This window comes from Rhinolophus ferrumequinum, chromosome 7 (genome assembly GCF_004115265.2).
Source record: "Rhinolophus ferrumequinum isolate MPI-CBG mRhiFer1 chromosome 7, mRhiFer1_v1.p, whole genome shotgun sequence".
In the NCBI taxonomy this organism is placed as follows: domain Eukaryota; kingdom Metazoa; phylum Chordata; class Mammalia; order Chiroptera; family Rhinolophidae; genus Rhinolophus; species Rhinolophus ferrumequinum.
Window position 1 is genome coordinate 83,390,632 of NC_046290.1, and position 12,505 is coordinate 83,403,136.

Below are 12,505 nucleotides of genomic sequence, written 5' to 3' on the forward strand. Positions count from 1 at the left end.
ATTGTAATTATTTTGCAGCTATACATATTTGTCAAAATTTAAGAATCCTAAAGCTTAGATGACTAACTTCGCAATTGAAAAGTATCATGTTCCAGAGAAATAGAATAATATTGAAATGTACAATCTGGCATGTCTTGGTGAAGTTATAAAAACTTAAAAATGAAGGAGAAAAAATATTCCTGTCATCCAGATAGAAAAAAAAATAAGCTATTGAAGAGAGGAGGAGTTGGAGTTTTCTGAGAGTCTGGGTACCTCACCTCAAACCAGGCTTCATCTTTACTGGGTGTATATATTGATTCCCTTGGAACAACTTTTAGTTAAATGTAACATGATTCTTTTTCAGAGTTGGGTACTGCTGGAATTTTTACGTAGTTTTGACCAACTCATAAAGAGTGTCAAATGTAACACAAATATAGTGGGTGGGTCAATATCTAATCTTTATTGGTAAATAGGAATGCCGATTTATTATACCAAAAAAAGGACTGCTATGTAACTACAACTGTAGAAATTATAAATGCTATAGGAACTTAATCATGGGAAACAACATTCACATTCCCTAAACTGTCCTAATTAAAAATCTGTGACTAAATTTCTGATGGATGATATTCTTTTCAGTGGCAATAGGCACAACCGCTACTACAGTTAGGAATGGAAAACTTAAGCACAGAGACATACTGCTATCAGTCTGAGTCTGAGAAACCATTCCAGAGGATAGTATCTTCATATAAGTCAATGGCAACATTATGTACTTTGTCACGATAATGAAATGATGGAAGAAAGAATGAATATGGTTTTTATAAACCTACACTCACTGTATAGTTTCTACTACTGACCAACAAGATATTCTACTAGTTTCGTAGTTAGCATCTAAAACTGTAAGTGTGTTCATTTGTATAACTCCTGGAGCCAATATAGTAAAACTAAATTGAAATTTAGGCAAATAGTTAATCTGGTTAGTTGAACTTTTTTTGCTGATTTTTGTAATTCATTAATGTAGTTAATCTGGTTTTTAAAACATTTTGTTTCAAAATTACTTCAGACGTACAAAGAAGTTGTAAAAATTGTGCAATCTCCATTTACCACTCATTCAGAAGCTCAAATATTCACGTTTACTTTTTCATTCCCCTCTCCTACCTCGACCACTTTCTCTCGTGCTCTCGTTCTCTCTGGCTCTCGTTCTCCTTTTCCTTTCTCCTCATCACCCCCTCCATCGCCTCCTTGGTCTCACCATTTCTTCCTCCCTCCTCCTCCTAATTTAAATTCTAGATATGGTGCCCCTTTACTTCTAAATTCTTCAATTATGTATTCCCCAAAGATAGGCTATTTTCTTATGTAATCATAGTATAATTATTAACATCAAAAATTAACAGTTTTGATAGTATTGATTAATAAGCCAATTTTCACAATTGGTACACTAATGACCTGTATAGCAAGAATTCTTTTCCTGGCTCAACTCAGGACCACTCATTGTCATCGATTTTACCGCCTCTTTCATCTCCTTTTATCTGGAAGAGTTTGTTTTTCTCATCTTTCATGATCTTAACATTTTTGAAAAGTATGGGCCATTTATTTTATTGACCATCCTTCAATTTGGGTTTGTCTGATGTTTCCTCATGAATGGATTCACGTTACAAATTTTTGTAAAGAATACTACAGAAGTGATGTGTTCTTTTAAGTGCATCATATTAGGAGGCAAATAATGTCAATTTATTTCCTTACTGTTGATGTTAACTTTAATCGCATAGTTCAGGTAGTATTTTCCAGGTAGTTAATCTTCTTATCTTTGCATTTCATGAGTATCTTATGGGGAAATACTTTGAGACAATGTAAACATCCTGCTTCTAATTAAATTTTACCCACTAGTTTTAGCACCCATGAGGATGATAACCTGAAACTATTGTTGATGTGGTGGTTGCCAAATGGTGATTTTCAAAAAATGTCATAAGCCCTTCTATAGGTATTAATTTGCAATATGCATAAACATGATTCATTTTAATCAGTTAAAAATATTAGAATAGTACATGGAAACAATTAGGTCATTTTTCTAAGACTAAAAAAATCTTTAAGATAAAGATTATGTATATTTGAAAAAATAACTTGTATAGCAATGTAAAAATAAAAACCTTTCAGTAATTCAGAATTTTCCTTTGTAGATCTTTAGCATACCTTGTGATGTTTACTAAAATAAACATTTTAAACCATCTTTCACTTTTATCTAATCAAGATCACTGTTGTCAAAAAATAAAGTCATGGTGTGAATAGAATTCATTTTGCAATATAGTTCAAAGAAAATTATGAGTCTATCTGTAAGAAATGAAATGGAACAAGTTGAAAAGTAAATCAATATACTCAAACTTACTTTACTAGCATTTACCAAACAATGCATTATATGACAGCTAAAGTAAATCTCTATACAACTATGCAGAATAAACCTCCAGAAGACAACGTTATTCACATTTTTTTCTGTTAAATAGAAGCCATTATTTGACATTGCTCACATAATGAAATGGGCTTAGGCTATTTAATGTGTGGGATTTTTCTATAAAAATTCATTGTTGAGGTAATTTTTTTAAGGTAAAAGGAAACACAACGTGGAAATATGACTAAATTACAATAAAAAACAGAGACAACTTTTGATAAATTGTATTAATGATGTGCCTATAAGTATAAATATAATACAATGTGCCAGTTTGCTAAAGAATTTCTTTCTGTGATAGTGACAACCAGAGACAAGTGGAGTCAAATGGCTTTTGTTTTTGTTTCAATAGACAATGTCAAAGTAGATTATTTGGCTAATATCTGGAGCAAGGAGACAATTTTAATTATACCACCATATACTTCATCAGAAGTATACCATATCACGACTTTGCCAAATGCTCTCAGAAAATGCTTATGCTTTCTAATACTTCTCTGTTTGGGTCAGTATCTTCTCTACTTGTTATACTATCTGAGCATTTATGAAGGGAACAATCATCTCCAGGTTTTCTGATGGTCTTTCTTGTGTGGGGGGAAAAGAGCTTTTGTGGGGGAAAGCAATATCTTTTCAACAAGAAATTGTTTCTCTCTAGTGACTTTTGACTCTATTGGCAGTAGAAACTCTCTCTTAGCACCTGGAAAGTTATGTGACTTTTGCCCTTCCCATCTTGCCTATTTTTATCCATCTCTCACATTATTAACAAAAAGATCATTCCAGAATTTAAAATATATTAAAATGAGGCTTCAGTACTTTCCTATTACTACAGATGAAAAATGTAGATTTCTTGTGTAGAATCTTCAGATCTTAGGATAACTGAGACTTTTCAGTAGATCTATAAATATTCTTTACAGCTTTTATCCAGCTTTTTCTATTCCTCATTATTCTTTAGATTTTTAATTTGCATGTCATTTTAAAATAAAGAGTAATTAGTGATTGATAAAATCGTTTAATTTTTTCTTTAGTTTTTTTATTGACTATATTTGACATAATATTGTATAGATTTAAGGTATATAACATGTTAATTTGATACATTTTTATATGGTAATATGATTGCCATCTTAGTGATATTTAATACCCCTATTACATTACATAACTATAATACAATATTGCTGTTTATATTCATTATACTGTGCATTGAATGTCTATGGCTTATTTATCATTTGTTGCAAGTTTGTACCCTTAAAAACATCAGTTTTATCCCCCAACTCAGCCCCCTTCCATCTACTGGCAACCATTGTTTTACTGTTTTCTTTTAAAAATCTGACTTTTGATTTCACATATAAATGGTATCATACAATACTTGTCTTTCTCTTTATGACTTATCCAGCATAATGTGCTCAGGGTCCATTGATGTCTTCACAATGGCAGGATATCCTTTCTCATGGCTGAATAATAATAGTTCATCATATATTTATACCACAACTTTGTTATCCATTCACTCATTGATGGGCATTTAGGTTGTTTACAATATCTCTTGAAATGGCCCCATGACTTTTAAAAGATGAGTCCGTCAGACAATGGGAAGAATGCAAATCAAACTCACTTAATATTGACCAAACCTGTGACTTTTCCATCACACAAAACTGTATCCAGGGTTTTATTAAATAAGTTTTTGTTTGTATATGTTACCTATTATTTGTTCTGTTGTTATATTTTTATAATTTTCCCTTGGTTTTACATTTGTTAAAGAAAAGTAATGTATTATACTACTTTAAATATCTGTTTTTCATGGAGAATCAGTATGGCTCTGGCCATTGCAAATAAAAGAAGCATAGGTCATAATACACATACACCCAAAAAAAAATCAAAATGAAGATTGCGTGTTAAAATCTGGATACTCAGGAGTGAAAAATGTTAACATTATCTCATGCATAATAGTATATCAGACATGATGCAAAATGACATGAGCTAAGTAATTGGCAAACATACATGATTTGCATTAGTTCTAAATCAATGTAAAACTTAATAAATCTTCATCAAGATAGAAACTAAAAACTGAAATTGATTTACTCTATGAGACAACTTTGCCACTAACCTTCATAGCAGAATATGTTCCTTGCCCTGCCACAATTTTTCATGGAAGAAATCACTTGAGAGATCTGTTTTAAAAGCTGTGTTGTATTCAAATGGTTTTTATACACTTAAATTATATGAAGGCAAGCAAATTGAATTAAAATAGCAGAGCGTATTTTAAAAATATAGGCAGTCAACTATTCTACAGAAAGTGTCGTTTTGTAATTTTTTTAAAAAATGTAAATTTGATCAATTACATATAAAAATTTTGGATCACCAGAAATTCGAAAAGTCCTAAAAAGTGAAAGGAATATTTTCAGGGGAAGGTGACAGCATGAGGAACATAACCAATAATGGAGTATAGATTACGTAGGGTGCCAGCTGAGTACTGGGCTTATCGGAGAATCCTTTCATGGACTGTGTACATGTAGAAGCCTGACCACTGCACTGTACACTTGAAGCTGATGTAAAATAATATTGAACGTCAACTACAATTAAATACATCTATATCTATATGTATGCTGTATCTAAAATACATGGTCACGGGATGTAAAGTATAGCACAGGGAATAGTGTCAATGGAATTGTAACAGCTACAAATGATGTCAGAGGGGTAGTAGACTTGGGGGGTTATCACTTTGCGAGGGTTGTAAATCTCTAATCATTATGTTGTTTTGTACACCTGAAACTAATATAAAAAATAAAATAAAACAAAAATAAATAAATATCTGAGATACAAAAAAAAAGAAGTAAAGAAATAGTAAGACTTAAAAGCTGTGTACAAAAGATATTTTTGGTGAAAAAAAAATTCAAAATTACTATGAGATTTTGATGAAAGGTAGCATCTATATACTGTGATTAAAAAACAAACAAAAAAAAGAAACTTTTTTCCAAGTTATGGGGAAAAGAACTCAAGAAAAATATGGGACCATAAAAGGTAGAAAAGAAATGTCTTACCCTTAAGGGGTTGGAAATGGGCAACTAACTATGGCTCCTTTATAAAAGAAATCAAAGCCTAATGAAAGATGCCTGAAAAGGATTTTAAAGGATTTATTTTCCTAAAGTGTATCAAGGCCAAAATGAGGCTTTTCACAAGGTGAAAGGTAGTAAGATTAAGTTCAATTTAGAAGAACATTGAGAAAGTTGCATCTGTTGGTTGTGTACATGTACAAATGTGGTGAGAGTTTATTTTAAATTGTCTTAATTACTTTATTTTATAAAGAAGGTAGTAGTGTTGTTATGTATGCTCACCTCTTGGGTTTAAGATAAAGTTGGTAAGATAAAGATAGGGATACCTGTACATTGCAAACTACAAGGCATTGCTCAGAGAAGTTGAAGAAGAACTAAAGAAATTGAGAGATATACCATGTTCCTGGATCAGATGACTTAATAGTATTAGTCACTTCTTCCCAAACTATTCTTTAGAATCAATGCAATCCCAATCTAAATCCAAGCAGATATTTTAGTAGAAATTGACAAGCTGATTCTAAATTTTATATAAAAATAAAAGAACACAGAAATTTCAAAACAACATTGATAACAGAGAACAAAATTGGTGGACTTATACTACCTGATTTTAAGAATTATTTTAAAGCAACAATGCAGTGTGGTATTAGCATTAAGATAGAGAATTAGACAGAAAATGTAATCTAAAAGTATACTGACATATCTGTAGTCAACCGGTTTCCAAAAAAGCTGCAAAAGCAATTTAATGGGGGGGAAAAAGGCTTAAAAAACTATGTTACTGGAACAATTTTATATCCATATGAAAAAAAAGGAACCCTGATATTATCTCCCATCATATCAAATAATAAAATAATAAACTCAAAATGAATCATAGACCTTAATATAAAAACTGGGAAAATCATAAAATTTCTTGAAAAATGCATAAATAAAAATCATTGAGACTTTGGATTAGGTAAAGATTTCTTAGATATGACAGCAAAAGCATGATTTGTTTAAAGAAATAATAGCACTTCATCAATATTAAGAACATCCACTCTTTAAAAGACACTGCAAAGAAAACAAAAAGAAAGTCCAGATTGGGAAAACACATATCTGATAAAAGTACTTGCATCCAGGGGAAAAAACAAGAAAACAAAACAAAACAAAAAAACCCTCAGTATGCAGTAAGAACACCAACCAACAGAAAATAGGCAAAATACAGGAATATCTACTTTACAAAAATGGATATGCTAAACACAAACCACATGCAAAGATGTGCGACATTAGTCACTAGTGAAATAGTGACATGCAAATTAAACCATAATGAGATACCACTACACACCTTTCAGAATCTATACAATTAAGATGACAGCATACAATGGTGAGGGTGTAGAGCAAATGAAACTCTCAAACACTATTACTAGGAATGTAAAATGCCACAACCATTCTGGGCAACAGGTTGGGATTTTTTTTTTTAAGTTAAACACATACCTGGCATATAACCCAGTCATTCTGCTCCTAGCTATATGTTTAAGAATAAATGAAACCATATGTTTCAACAACTACTTATACCTGAATGTTAATAACATTCTTATTTGTAATAGACAAACTAGGAACAACCAAAATGTCCATCAACAAGTGAGTCACCAATTAATTACAGTGTATTCATAAAAGGGACTACCACTCAGTAATAAACAAAATTAATAATATATGCAGCAACATGGATGACTCAAAATAATAATGCTGAGTGCAAAGGCAGACAAAAGAGGGTACATACTACAGCATCACATTTATATAAAATTATGGAAAATACAAACTAGTCTATGATGACAAAAAGCTGATCAATGATCATCTTGAGTGAGTTCCGTGGGCGGGAGATATTAAAAAGAAGCATAAGGACACTTTTCAGTAACAGGTATGTTCATTATCTTGGTAACAGTGATGGCTTCATGAGTATACATCTATGTCAAAACTTACCGAATTGTATATTTTAAATATGTGCAGTTTATCATGTCAATTATACCTTAATAAAGGTGAAAAATAGTCATGGAAGAAAAAGGCATGCTGCTGCACTTGTTTATTTATATATATTCATTATATGTAAAAAGCCAGAATATATAATAGTGCCCACTCATCTGACTTCTACTTCCATTAAATAAGTAAAAATAAATATCAGTTTCTTATACTTTTCCATTTCTGTTGTTCATCTAGTATCAAAGTTCATGTGAAAAGAGAAATGGTAAATTTCACATTATGGAGTAAAACCTCAGGTAAGAAATCTTCTAATTATATTGTAATGACAAAAAGGTATAGGTAGAAAGCAATAAATGAACAAGACAAACAAACAAAAACTCACAGACACAGACAACAGTTTAGTGGTTACCAGAGGGTAAGGGGGAGGAAGGGGTAGTAGAAGAGGATAAAGGGGGTTAAATGTAAGATGATGGAAGAACTGACTCTGGGTGGTGAACACACAATGCGATACACAGATGATGTACTACAGAATTGTACACGTGAAACCTGTGTAATTTTACGAACCAATGTCACCCCAGTAAATTTAATTAAAAAATTATCAGTCTCTATGCTTAAAAAGGTATAAGAAATTACAACTATCTCAATATCTAGCTCCAGTTTGTTCTCTTAGCTTTGTCTTGTTCATAGGTAAGATAATGCAAGAATTTGAAATAAAATTTCTCACTCCTACGAGATACAAATTCTAATCCAAATGGGAAAAAAAAATAAAAAAGCAGTCCCTTTAAATGCTACAGAGCACATCTGCAAACAGAGCACAGCTAGAACATGTGAAATGCAGTATGGTATAATGGAATATATATACTCCTATGTTCATATATTCCACAAGACTCTTACGTGTGAAAAACCTGTATGAGCCGGATAATAAAATCCTTTCACTTCCTAAGTATCATGGTTTAAGCTTTCTTATTTGCTAAAATACAAACCACATTCTATGAGTAGATTTCTAAAGGGAAAGCTGGAATACTGAACAGGTAAACAAAAGGGCATCATAGTCATATTAAATATTTGCAAAAGCTGCCATATCTGTAATAAAATAAATTATCTTAAGAACAATTTAAAAGATGAGATTCACTTTTTTAAAAGTATTTGCAGTATTGATTTACATCATTCGTATATATTTTTTAACTTTACAACTATAGATATGTATTAGTCAAGACATATTTTCATGTTCACAATGAAATCTCCCTAAGGTAATAGAGTTCAGAAATAAAGATAGTTACAGAGTTACAGAAAGCCCATTCTTCTCTTTTACACTGGCTAAATGCCTTTCTAAGCAAGTCAGTCATTCATTGAAATAAGAAAAGCAAGACAAATTTATAAAATGAGCACAGCATTGTACAAGATAAAACAAATAGTAAGAAAACCATGTAACCATTGGAGTAGTGTGTCCTGACCTTTCCACATCATGGCACGCATAGGAAAAGATAATATTAATAACGCATGATGTGGTATGTTAAGGCTGATTATGGCTAGAGGGAATTCTATAAATTTCAATCTCCTCAAACTCTACCAGACAGACCATAATATTCTACAGGAATCAAATTTGTGGCACACCCACTGTGTGCTGTGACATGGGGAAGCTCTGTGCTAGAGTATGTTTACATTCATACATAACAGGGAAAATTGCTATGAAAAGGAATATTAAATTTCCCACATCCTACATTTTATGGTAAGTATAATTTATTTTCTCTAGTCTTCCCCAACACTTATCATTCATATGGTGCCATTTCTCCCCACAGACCTCGTATTTATAATGAATTATATTCTTGGAAAGGCAAGATGTATCTAATTTGCATGTATTTTTTCCTATTAAAATATATTTTATCAGACTTTTATGTCTTGTGATTAAGGTCAAGATCCCTAATAATTCAATGTAATTACCACAGTAACCATTTGTGTATTTTCTATAAAAGATTGACCATCACTGTATATCTCTGTTAAAGTAGTTGTAAGTCAGTTAAACACAACTAATACCATAAAATCATATATAATATTTATGTGCCTCCATAATTTCTCTTATTTTTAGTATTAGAAATTCAATAGGTCTTTTGCTTTGAAAAGCAAAGAGTAAGAGTCATCATATTTACATTTTACTACAAAACACAAAGAAAGGAACAATATATACTAAGCAATGGTTTTCAAGATGTGGGACATCAGCGATGTCAGAGAAATGGTAAACAAAAGAAATAATCCCTTTCATTGTCCCAGCTTACTTCCTGGAGCATACATCATGGTCAGAGTATAGGGAAGAGGAAACCATAATAGAGGGAGATGGTGGAGCTCCGTTGTCTCCCTCAGTTGAGCAGACAGATATGGAAGGCTATAGAGGCTAAGGCAGCTAGAATTAATTGAGTAGGGTTCCCAAAAGTGGAGAGAAGCAAAGGGAGTATTCCACAAATTTACAGATCATCAGCATACACACATGAGGAAATTACCTAATACCCAGGAAAGAACCACCTGAATATATTATGGAAACAAACCCCTAGTCAGTGTAGAAAGCCTCATAATTCAGAAGGCATAAGTAAATGACGCAGAAGAATTTTGCCTCAGAACTGGAATAAAATTAGCCCTAAATAAACCACCGCTCTATCTCCACTTAACAAAATTTAAAAACAAGACCCCAAAGGCTCAAAATGTTTCCAAGTAATTTAACTGCATCTCACTACAGAGCCCAAACATAGTTATAGGAGTACAAAAATATCCATCACCCAAGAAAGTCAAATTCTGTTTGGCATCCAATAAAAAAATCCCAGGCATGTAAATAAGCAGCAAACCATGACCCATAATGAGTAGAAAAATCAATCAAGCAAACTCAGCCCAATTTATAAGTTGAACATCAAAACTAGGAACTTCTTTTACTCTTCAAATAACACTGCTATGAAGGTAAAAAACAAGATATGGACTGAAAAATATTTGCAAGTCATGTATCTGATAAAGGGCTTCTATCTAGAATATATAAAAACTATCAAAACACAATAACAACACAAATGAAAAATGGGCAAATATTTAAACCCATAATTCACCAAAGTAGATACCAATTCACAAAACACCCAAATAAAAAGATGTTCAACAGCATTAGTAATCAAGAAAATGTAAACTAAAACTACAATGAGATAACAGTATATTCCTGTTAGAATGATGAATTTTGAAAGCTTGATCATACCAAGGTATCAGTGAGAATTTGAAGAAACTGTAACTCTCAAATATTGTGGAATTAAAATTAGTAAAACCACTCTAAAACATTTTTATAATTCCGTAAGCAATGAAACATACATCTGACATACCATCTAGCAATTCTACTTCAAGGTATTTACTAAAGAGAAATGAAAGCAACAGTTCACACAAAAATTTGTTTATTAATACCTAGAGCGCCTGTATTTATATCTGCCAAAAGCTAGAAAATAATCCAACTGCTCATTAAAGGTAAATTGATGAATTCTGATATATCCATACAATGAAATACTACTTCCTGATAAAAAGGTATTGAATATTGTGCATTAAACAATGTGGACGGATCTCAAATTATTATAAGAGAAAGTAGTAAAACAAACCATAAAAAACACATACTCTATAATTCCATTTATAGAAATTCTAGAAATTCTAATTAATCTACATTGAGAGAAAATATATCAATAGTTGTCTGGGGATGGAGAGATATGGAGATGGACTAGAGGGAGTGATTACAAAGGGATGCAAGAAAGCTTTTGATGTGTAATATTTCATTATCTTAATTATGGTAGTGACGGTTTCACAGGTGCATAAATATGATAAAACTTAACTTTTACACTTTATATAAATGTTGTTATTGTATGCCAATTGTTAAAATAAAAAATGGAGATAAGATGTGAAAATTCCCTGCGCAGACAAAAATCAGTTAAGTCATACAAAGTTTAAATATACTTATTTTGCAAGATTAACTAGACCTGGGTCATTTCTTGCTTATGCTTCTGGAAATCTAAGCAAAATTAAACTGTTGCCCACAGTTAATATGAGGTAACCACTGACAAACTCCCTATCATTTAAAAAAATTCTAATATTATAACCAATAATTGTGAATAGTAAATGGTCACTGACTTCTCACTATATAAGCTGCTTTACAATAAACCCCTGAGCCTTATTTCAAGTTTGGGTCAAGTGCTCCCACCTCACAAACTGTTATTTTGATACGTGCACATAAAATTTTTACTAATTACTACTTCTGTGATTTACTGGTTTTACTTTGGCTGTTTCTAAAATTTTAACACAATTAAACTTCAAAACGCTCTTAAAAAACATTTAAACAATTAAGAAACATTAATTGAAGGATTTTGACTATTATTGCTTTCGGAATTGCATTAAAATGCAAGTCATAGTGTCTTCCCTACCTTCACTAATTCCTTACGAGGGTGATGAAAGTCAGAGAGCAAAATGGCATGCCTGGATCAGCTCCTTCTTGGTTTTCCTTCTCAGATATGCCTCTCTCAGAGTAAACATTCTGATCCCCTTCTGCTGTGCAGCAAGAGACCTGCAGCAAGAGATGATTTTCCAAAACAAACACTTGTATTTAAAATAAATGAATAACCCATATTATTTGCAATAAAACTTGCCTTAATTTTTTCAACAAAATTTTTTTGAGACCTTCCTTTGTACCAAACTCTGTGAATAGAGTCAACAAGAGATCTTTGGTTTTTGCTCTCATGAATCTGCCATTCTAGTACAAATGTGACGGATTGAATTATTGGATCCGGGACCTCACTCCTCCTTGCTTCCACTTCCTATTCCCCTTGCCCCCATCAGTGATCTTCCATGCTGTTACTTCTCATTCCCCCCCACCCATGAGAGTCCTCCTTTTCTTTTCTTGCATTGGTGTTCACCAGTGAGAGAACAGTTGTTCTTAAACTTCAGTATGAAACCAGGTCACCCGAAGGGCTCATTAAACTGATGAGAAGTTAACTGATGACGCCCATATCTAATGTTCTGGATTCCATTGACTTGGTATAGAGCACAAGAATTTGCATCTGAGAAGTTCTCAGGTGAAACTAATGCTGCGGATCATGAA